This window comes from Sorex araneus, chromosome 6 (assembly GCF_027595985.1).
Source record: "Sorex araneus isolate mSorAra2 chromosome 6, mSorAra2.pri, whole genome shotgun sequence".
Lineage (NCBI taxonomy): Eukaryota > Metazoa > Chordata > Mammalia > Eulipotyphla > Soricidae > Sorex > Sorex araneus.
The window spans coordinates 123,028,138-123,038,945 of NC_073307.1; the positions used below are offsets into that span (position 1 = coordinate 123,028,138).

At 40.3% G+C, this 10,808-nt stretch overlaps 1 pseudogene; it reads right to left on the bottom strand.

Moving 5' to 3' along the window:
• Positions 1-8,314: 8,314 nt before the first annotated feature.
• On the bottom strand, positions 8,315-9,522 carry LOC129405564 (uncharacterized; annotated as a pseudogene).
• Between the last annotated feature and the right edge of the window lie 1,286 nt (positions 9,523-10,808).

The following is a 10,808-nucleotide window of genomic DNA, read 5'->3' on the forward strand; positions in this document are numbered from 1 at the left end:
AAAGACTTTCTCTTTCTCCTGAGTTATCTTTTAGGTGGAATAATGAACTCGGGAACTCTGGTGTCTAAAACTTTCAGCAGAAGAGTTATTCGGTTGGTATGGAGATTAAACTTATCAGAAGCAAAGGTATCAGCTGTCTGTCCTTTTTTCTGGGCACCAGCTGTACAAAAGGGTTATGTGAGGCAGACTCAGCGGCATTCTTGGGTATATGCTGTCTTCTGTTGGCATCATACAATCAGAACATTCCTAAAGCAATGGCTGGGTGCAGTGCCAATTAAAAATCAGATGGTCAGTGTCATTAGTTAGGTGTTCCCAATATAAGGCCACAGTGGTGTCACAGCTTGTTCTTGCAAGGATGGGAAGGAATCCTAAAGTACTTTTACTAAAGCACTTTTGTTTCCAAAGTCCTTTCATTCCTCCTGATGCCTTTCACTTTATCAGTGAGTTTCTTGCCTAACATTTTTGAGTTAGAGGACACTGATTTCACTAATAATAGCCAGTCCCACTTTTTTTTACACCTAATGTACCAATTAGATGTGTGATTTGATCATCTAAATTCTCTTGGCCTCCTCTGGGGTGTATTCTTTCTGAGATGTCATTAGCTGACTTGTGCACATTCCTGACTTGTGCATTTAGCTAACCAACCCTTGAATCACAATGTAAATTACCTGACCTACTTTTTACTATTATGGGTATTATTTGAAGGTATTTTAAATGCTTCGAGCATTGCTTATCTTGCTTACATTGTTTACTACCCCCGCCCCCTTACTGCTGACCAGTGTGTGTACAAAGGTCTCAACATGAAAAGTCCCAGAATCAGTATCAGAAAGCGAGAGTGTTTTGCTGTTATTTTCTGTCCTGCTCTTTCATTTCAGCTCCCAGAGCCTCATTTTCTTCATATAAAATAGGAATAACTACATCAGTTTATAGCTAAACCATTTCTGATTATTAGATTCAAATGAAACTATTGTCATCCTCTCAATATATCTCTGTCAACTCCTCTGTCTCCAGCTTGGAGAATCATTCATTTCAGGTGATTTGATGACTGAAGTTTTATCAACCCTGAGAGTAAAAGAAAAAACTTAATCTTCAATTTAAAAATCTCTAAACTAATATAGTTAAAAGGAAAAAAAAAAAGAAAGAAAGAAACTCAACAGAACATCGATTTTACACATTCAGGACTTACTACCCATATGTTTTAAAATATTCTCAAGTGTTCCTGACTTTCAGATTTTTCTCTGAATGTTGAATAGGCCTGGTCTGAGCTTTGGTTTGTAAATTAAGCCCTACTAATTAACATTAGTCTAATCCCCCCTGTGGATCCAGGGTTGTGTTTTCAAGGAAAAAAAAAAGTGAAAACCCGCTCATTATTAAGGCTTTGATATGAGATTTCAGACATCAGAGTCTTTGGTGTGCATAGACAAAACATTTGGGAGATTAACTTAATGTTTCAATACCATGTTTCATCTTTTGTTGTGCAAAAAGGAAAGATTTTGACTCCTTTTCCAGGAATGAAAACCTTTTTCCTCTCTGCAGGGCTGCACACAATCAAGACTGCCTCTGCGTTGACTTTATCAGCGTTACTTTGGACAGTCTCCCTTTTGCAATGTTTGAAAAATAGAACAAGGTTCTTTTGGAAGGGATGTTTCCCTTTTTATGCGATGCACTGACCGCTCTGTACATCCAATTCTTCATCTCTCAGACAGAATCGTGCCTTACCTTATCCACCCATGGAATTTGTAACATAAAATGTACCGTTTGGAGTGAGGCAACTTGCAAAAGGAAGTTTAAATAATTAAGTCATTACCCATAGGGTTTGTTGATCATTGCACTTTGTTTTTCACTTGCGAATTTGTATTTCGATGGATTTATTCAATAAGCATCTCTTGAAAGCTGTCTCTCTGGGAAGGCTCAAAAGTGAATGTCATTGGGTTCCTAAATGAGCAATCAATGCCGAATGTGGACAGTTCTCTTCTTGCCCACTCTTTTTAATTTTTTTAAATTTTATTTATTTTTTGGGGTATAAAAGTTTTTTTTTTTTCATTGATTCGCCGTGAGTACAGTAACAAAGCTTTCATGTTTGAGTTTTGATCATACAGTCATGCTACACCCATCCCTTCACCAGTGCACATTATCCACCACCACAATCCTCAGTACTCCCCCCTGCCCCCCTCCATTCCACACCTCCCCCTGCCTGTGTGGCAGACTATTTGCACAATACTCTCTTTCTCTACTTTAGTTACCTTCAATATTTCGAGACCCCATCTCTTTTTAAAAATTGCATTATTCGTCATGAGGTGAGAGTGGTTGGACCACAACCAGCAGTGCTCAGGGCTTGCTCTTGGCTCTGTGCTCAGAGGTCCCTGCTGGTGGTGCTTGAGGGTGGGGAGGGTGCACCCTCAAGCACCTTGGGATCAAAGTAGAGTCAGCTGTTGGGATCAAATTAGAGTCAGCTACAAGCCAGGTAAGTGTCTTAATGGTAAGTGCCTGTACTATCTCTCTGGCCCCTCCCCGCTTTTTAAAATCCCAATTTTTAAAAACTCTCTGAAGCTCATACCTCTCAAAAGTGAACCAAAGCCAGACTGCAAAGATTGCCCTCAAAGTTGAAGTATCAAAGATTCACTAATGCTACCGATGGTCCCAGAAGTTTACTGATGACTTACTATAAGGAAAAACAACAGCAGATGGGGGTTCATTTTGCCATTGAGAAGAGTTATTTTTTAAGCCAGTCAAAAAGCAAACCATTAAATTTTTTTCAGGGCTTCCAATTTGTATGAAATATGAATAGCACAGATTAGCCCTCATTCCAGTTTAGTTCTACTCCTTTTTATTGTCTACTAGATTTTCTCGATTGCATAGTGGGTAGGGTGTTGGCCTTCTACTTGGCCAACCTGGGTTCGATTCCTTCGTCCCTCTCGGAGAGCCCTGCAAGCTACCGAGGGTATCTGGCCCGCACGGCAGAGGTACCCGTGGCACATTTGATATGCCAAAAACAGTAATAAACCTCACAATGGAGACATTACTGGTGCCCGCTTGAGCAAAAATCCCTGAACAATGGGATGACAGTGCAGCAGTGCTACTAGCTCTTCATAGTGATTCCTGTTGTACAGCTCCACAGTTTTCTTCCTTCACAAAGACAATGAGCATCCATGTTAAATGGGAGACATAATTCATGCCCAAATACCTGTTGTTCTACCTATACAATGCTAATTATAGGTGTATTTGGAAGGCATTGTGCATATTTTATTTCCTATTAGCTACATATTTGGATTATTTGGTGCATTTCATGTTAGAACCATGTAACAAAGTATTAGAACCAAAGGAAAAAATAAGTGCAGGGAGATTTTGTAATTTAAAGTGGTAAATGTACACTGGAGGCTTCTCTGGCCTCATAATACTTCTACAGATATGGCAATGATGACCTACTTGTCCATTTGCTGGCTTCAGTGATGCTCAATTACCCATACCAGGGCCAATTTCAATGGGACTGATTCTTACAATATTTATATTGTAAAGTTATCTAGTTCTGTTTGCTTCTGTTCAGTCTTCAAGGACAGATGAAGAACTTCTCTCATGTCCATCTGTCATTTGTAAACACATTATCTGGAGTAGCAATTAATACTTAGCTGCATAATTAATTAATTTTTCTGAATGAGAATATGAGATTTACCATCAGCATTTCCTCATTGTCTCGTATATATTAAATAAAACTAAAAATTATGTTTCCATAGATTCTCAGTCTCCCTGTCTACAAGGGAATATAATATATAATATAATATATAATAGTATAATGATAGAAATATATGGAATCAGGACTTCGTAGTGATCCAGGAAGATGATGTAAAGTGTAAAGAGTAATCCAAATATTAATTGTGTGTTTATCACCTTATTTCTGATTCATGACCGGTCATGAAACTCTCTGGTGCTACTTGTCCCATTTACATTGCCTCAGCTCCCTGTGGAAAATTGATGTTATTGTCACGGAATTAATGTTCCTATTTTCTCTATTACCTCTTACTGCCTCTGCAAATACCTAGACTGTCCGGATTCCACAAACTTGCTTCACGCTCTTTCCATGACTAAGAATTGAAGTCTCTCTTGCAATCACATCCAAGGAACATCTGTTCAGAGAAGCCAGTCAATATTGTAGAGAAGTTCAAAGAATGCAGACCATTAGTAGTGTCAGCTTTACAACCAGGAGGTAATGGCATTAAAGGGAATGGCCATAATACCCAACAATAGTGACCTCATTAACCAGTGATTTATCATGATGAAAGACCTGTTTAACCTTTGGTCTCCACAGGCTTTCTCCTTTTAACAAAAAGATCTATTATTTCAAGTTGTCAGGAGATAATTTGTGAGTTGTTAAAGGACAGATTCGATTACTCTTAAGACAATTATCTGGAAACTGTACTTGGTGCAAGTTACCACACAATTTTTGTTTTCCTCAGTTTTCTGGAAATGAACACACAGCAGTTTTGATGGCTTTTGCCATCACAAGAAGCAATTACAACGGAATCTACTTAAGGCCTGACTGTAGGTGTCTGATTGTAGATTGAGCTTTCTTTGAAGCTCCTACACGGGAGACTTGCTCATTGGCATTTAAGGCGACATCAAATCCTCTGTCAATGAATGCTTTGCAACATTATGGAGGGACTATTGCAAGAGCAGCCCGGTGGGGCACTGTGAGAAATAGCCATGGGTGGGTGAGGCTTGACGCGACTCTCTAGAAGCTGAGGGACTATGTGGGGATGTCCATCTAGCTGTAAATTTTTGAGTGCTCCTAATGGTTCTTGAAACGGTTGTGTTTCTCTAATACTTCTGCTCTTTGGGTTTGAAAATAACTGAGGTGCTGCTTCTCTCCTGCTCAGAGCAGACTTTAAGAAGTGGAATAAAGAGGGTGATGGTTTCGGATTGTGCAATTGCCTGAAGTTCTTTACTCTGCTGGACAAATTTTGAGGTCCAATGGAGGAGGAAGAGAAACTGTCACATCTGTGCCACTCTAGATCCAGGTCCCTTTTGAGCAGAAACTGTCATTTGTGACAAATTGAGCCCAATTGTATGAAGGCTTTTGTGAGGTTGACAAATGTCCGTCAGGGTCTCCAGTGACCACCAAACTCAGTTCACTTGTGCCTTCCTAATTTATACCCTGGGTCCCTGAGGTGAGAGACCCCACTATTTGGATGCCTGACCACAGTAAATAATACCAACTGATGTTTAGGAAAAATCTCACTTTCAGAATATGATAGCAGGCATTTTACTAAATTAGATCATTTTATTATTAGCATGGGTGTAAGAACTGTTGAGCCTCATTCTTAAGACATTCAAGATGAATCTAAGTCCTGGAATTTGGCTATAAGTTAAATTTTTTATATTCTAATTTAAGAAAATACATTATTTACTAATGTTATTCAAATAGCTTAAATGTTATTTTGAATTTTATTTATTAAATCCTAATTTTAAGTACATATACTAATAATTGAGGAATTCAATTATTCATCTGATTTTACCCTCTTAGAAAATATTTTTATTTGTTATTAAAAATTATCTTTTTCAAAAGTCAACTAAGTTCCTTTTTATTTCTTAGGAGAAAAAGGACAAATACTAGCTAATTTTACCTTAACATATTGTTATTGACTATACAATAACTATATGGATTCATTAAAATAAGTAAGTCCAGGCTTTTAAATTTTTTCCTTTATTTTATTTTTTATTTCGTTTTATTTTTTGTTTGTTGCTTTATCCCCTAAGCAATAAGAGGAGGTGACGTACAATTCTTAAGCTACTATTTTTAATTTAATTAGTTTACTTTTATTTAATTAGTTTACAGTGTAGGCTGGAGTGATGCACAGCAGGTAGGGCGTTTGCCTTGCATGTGGCCCACCTGGGGGAATCACACCCAGGAGTAGTTAGAGTTTACTTCACTGGCTCTGCTCTCCTGGAGGGCTATTTTTACCTCCTTAGAGAGATGTTATTGGGTATGCAGGGAGTTTGGGTTGGAGAGTAATCCAAATCAGTTACAAGGGTAATGATTCATATATACACATACACACAGTATGCTTCTGGTGCTATCTGTGATAATAACAGCTTTTTTAAAAAATATCTAATCTATTACATACCTATATATTTATCAATGAAGTAAGAATGAATTGCTAGACAGATGAGACAAAAATATACAAAATACAGGTTGCAATGTTTACTTTTTTTTTTTTTTGCTTTTTGGGTCACACCTGATGATGTTTGTTTGTTTGTTTGTTTTGCTTTTTGGGTCACACCTGGCGATGCACAGGGGTTACTCCTGGCTCTGCACTCAGGAATTACTCCTGGTGGTGCTTGGGGGACGTTATGGGATGCTGGGAATCGAACCCAGGTCGGCCATGTGCAAGGCAAACGCCCTACCCACTGTGCTATCGCTCCAGCCCTGGCTGGAAATAAATTGTTCTACTTCTCAAAGTTGTTTTAGCTATTTTAGCTCTTTGTATTTTCTCATAATTTTGGAACAGTCCTTAAAATCCTAATTTATACAAAGTAACTTATTAGAGGGGTTTGATTAAAGTTTATTTAAATCTATATATCAATTAGAGGGGTGTTGACATCTTCTCAGCATTGCATCTTTACGTAATCTACAAATATGGTTGACCAATGGATTTGAGTATTTAACTTCTCTTACCATTATTCAGCATACAAATCTTGAATGTATTTGGTTAGACTTCAAAGACTTTCTCCATTTTAACTAAGCTATAATATTCATTAGCATAGGGATTTTATTACTTATTTATTGATAAGTATCACTTGTCATCCTATTGATCTTTGATTTGCTTGAGCACGCACCAGTAACATCTCTGTTCATCCCTGTCACGTGCTAGTGTAGCCCAATGATATCTGCTCACTCCAAGAACATGAAGAGCCTCAAACCGTTCATTCAGGGTTTTGATGAAGAAGTCTGACCATCTCGTAGGTGGGCGGCCACTTGGTCTTTTGACCTCCCTTGGAATCCAGTTGGTAACAGCTCTAGTCTAGACGTCATCTCTAAATCGCATTACGTGTCCAGCCAATCTGATTTTCAATGCCTTGGCAAACGAGACAGCGTCCCTGATTCTTGACCATCGACGGAGATTGGAACTCCTGATTCTTTCTCTCACTTGAGTGAAATGTGATATTCCAGGCATAGCTCTTTTGATTCCTCTTTGGGAGACCTGATAGCATTCTTGTTCTGTTTTTTTAGGGCCCAGGTCTCTGAGGCATATGTTAGTGCAGAAAGAACAGTGAAATCAAAAAGATGTGCGCAGAGACGGCGGTTCTTCGTCCTCTTAACAACTTCTTGGACACTCTTGAAGGCGTTCCACACTGCTCTCTTCCTCCTGCTCAGTTCTGGCACTAAGTCATTCCTCATGTTGAGTTCTCGACCCAGGTACACATAGCTGCTGCATTCAAGATGATCATTCCTTTGAGAGCAAATGGAAATCAGGGACTAGTTCGTTTTTCATGAACATTGTCTTGGTGAGATTCAGTTGCAGTTCGACCTTTCCACAATCATGATCAAAATCGGCTAGCATTTATGCCGCTTGGCTAATGTTTGGTGTTATTAGAACAATGTCATCAGCGAAGCAGAGGTGGTGTAGTTGCCAACCGCCTATCTTCACTCCCATTCCTTTCCATTCCAGTCTCATGATGTTCTTGAGGGTGGCACTGAAGAGTTTCGGTGAAATGGGATCACTCTGCCAAACCCCTCTCTTTACATCTATGATCTCGAATGGTGAGATCCTGGTGGTGAATCCGTAACACAGCTCGTGGAGGATCTTGATGTACTGAGTTTGAATGCCCTGTTTGGCTAGGGCTTCAATAACCGCTTCAGTCTCAACAGAATCGAAGGCCTTCTTTAAATTGATGAATGTTAGACAGAGTGGCATCTTGAACTCTTGCGAAACTTCAATGAGCTTGGTCACTGTGTGGATATGGTTGATATGTGCTGAATCCTTTTTGGAACCCGGCTTGCTCGTATAGTTGTCCTTTGTCTAGTGTTCTGCCTATTCTATTAAGGATGACTCGAGTGAACAACTCGTAGATGACGGACAACAGGAAGATTGGCAATAGTTGCCGATGTCTCCCTTCTTATACAACAGAACGGTCCTGCTGGTTTTCCACTGGGAAGGAAATTTGCATTCAAACAGGTAGTGTGTGAAAAGCCAAGTCAGAGATTGACAAGTACTGGCGGCAGATTCTTTAGGTGTTCGGGTCTGACCTTGTCCGGACCAGGTGCTGTACGTGTCTTTATCAATGAAATGGCATGTCAGATTTCGGAAGGGAGGACGTTGGGAAGGACATATCCATCCTGCAGAATTTGGTATGTGGGCAGGTGGACATGGCTGTCGAAGAGATTGGAGTAGAAGTCATGAATAATACTCTCCATTGCCCTTCTAGAAGATGTGATAAATCCATCAGGACGTCAGAGTGCAGTCATTTTGGCCTTGTAGTTGGCGAAGGACAGGCGAATGTTACAAATGCTTTTCCCAGCTTCTGCCGCATCAGCCAACACTACTGCTCTTCTCTCCTTGAGATCTTCCTTTATCGCTTCTCTGTACAACTTTGTGAGCTCGTGCCAAACCACATTGGTGAATGAGCTCAAGAGTTTCCAAAGACAGGTGTCTGTTTGCAGCTTTCCCACTCTCAGCATTCTTAACACAGTCATGGAGGTGCTGAACCAATTGATCATATTCCTCGTCGATGAGTGCCGTCAAAGATGGCATCTTCCCACGTTGCCACAATAGTGCCAAAGAGCTCCCAGTTGGTGGTCATTCTGGGAATTCTCTTCTTAAATTTAAACTTTGCAGACCTTTCTCCCCGCTCTGTGAAGTAGAATTTTGCACGAAGGAGATGGTGGTCCAATCCTGTTTGGAATTTTGGGACAACAGTGACATCAGTCAGGCAAAACCTTCGATTGAATATGATGTGGTCAATTTTGTTGTGGAACTGTCCACCGGGAGACTGCCATGTCCAACGTTTAGATTTGGCCTTCTGGAACTGTGAGTTACCATGGATAGTCTTGGTTGACATGATGAACTCAGTCTCTCACCCTGTTAGTTCCATTCTAGTCCATGGGACCCAATGTGGAGTTCTTTGGGCAACCTTCTGGTCCTAACCTGGCATTAAAAACAACAACAATGATCTTGTAGAAGGTGTGGTCCTCTTTATAGAACTTCTCCAGCTTGTGTAGAACTTCTCAATTTCTTCTTCATCGTAGTTGGATGTTGGTGTGCAGATGATGAAGATAGAAACTGCCGGCAGTGAGCCACATCTATTCAAGTGTAATTGTCCGATTTGGGTTGTTAGGCATTCAAATGAATCAATGTTCACGACCAAATTCCTGTTGACAAGGACACCGACACCACCGACACCTCTGTTGTTGCATTTTCTGAGGAACAGTTCTTCTCCAGTGTCGAAAATAGCGTGATGTGATTGATGACTTCTCGTTTCAGTCAGACCAATGACATCATACTTGATCTTCTGCGATTGCACCATCAGATCCTCAATGGATGCTTCCGATGCCAGCATACATGTGGTGAAAGTACAGACAGTCATTTTTCTTTTTTCATTTTCATTTTTCTTTTTCCTTTTTGGCAATCTAGTTTGTCCCTTAGATCTTATCAGCCTCTCCTTGCTCATCCTTCTTAACGCTGCCGTATTGGGGTTCTTTCAGTGTCAGGCAAATGAGGCCCATTGTTACTGTTTTTGGCATACTGAATATGCCATGGGTAGTTTGCCAGGCTCTGCAGTGTGGGTGGGCTACTCTCGGTAGCTTGCCGGGCTCTCCGAGAGGGATGGAGGCTTTTAAGGTGACCTCCAATTGCCCTACAGGTGTTCCCATGGTTCACACCATATTTGAAACCCATCAAATATGGTGGGAAAATTATGGAAAATGGGTATTAAGTGTCTTATGTTGTGTCACACGGCTGCAAAGCCAGAAAAGCCGAAAAGTGGCCTGGAGTGTGGCAGTGGCTGGGTAGTGAGGTAGTGGAGGTCTGCTGGTGAGGTATTTATCTGCCTCCGGTAGGGTGGGTCATCTGGGTTTGATCCCTGGGGCAGGGCACCAGAGATTGGAGGAAGCGAACAGAGGATCTTTTTTCTGGGTTTGGCTGAGCCTGGAGTCCAAGTTTGCAAAGTTCTGCTTTACCTGGTTCTGTGGGGCTTCACTCATGTGTGAGGTTCTGCCTGAGTGTCCGGAAAGTGGCCTGAAGCATGGCAGTGGCTAGGTAGTGGAGGTCCTATTGCTTATATTTATCTTTGGTAATTTATGTCTTCCTTCTTTTTTCTCTTGATTATCATGATTAGATATTTACCCAATAAAAAGATTTGGTTGATATTTTCAGAGAAAAACTTTTCATTTCATTGGTTTTTCTCTGTTATTTTAAAAAATGTTATTGGCTTTTTTGCTTCTTATCATTTCCTTCCTTTCCTCGCTTTGATTTTAATTTGGTCATTTTAAACTCTCCTATGATAGAAGTTTAATCAATGAAAGGATTTACTTGTTTTCCATCAGAAGCATTTGATGCTACAAAATTTACTTTTTACCAGGTCCATATTTATTCTCCTTTAAAAGAAAAATAGGGGCCATCCCCAGAGTTCTGAGTGTGTGAGAGTCGGTATCAGGCCTACACCCTACAATGCTGGGATAAAGATGTGCTTCAAGGATCAAACTCCAGGCTCAACCTCTACAACCATATTCCCAGCCCGATTTTTAGAGATTTTAATGTGAAAAGGAAGCTTCCTTCATGCTTACTCGTTCAGACGAGCCTCACGCATGAAGGTAC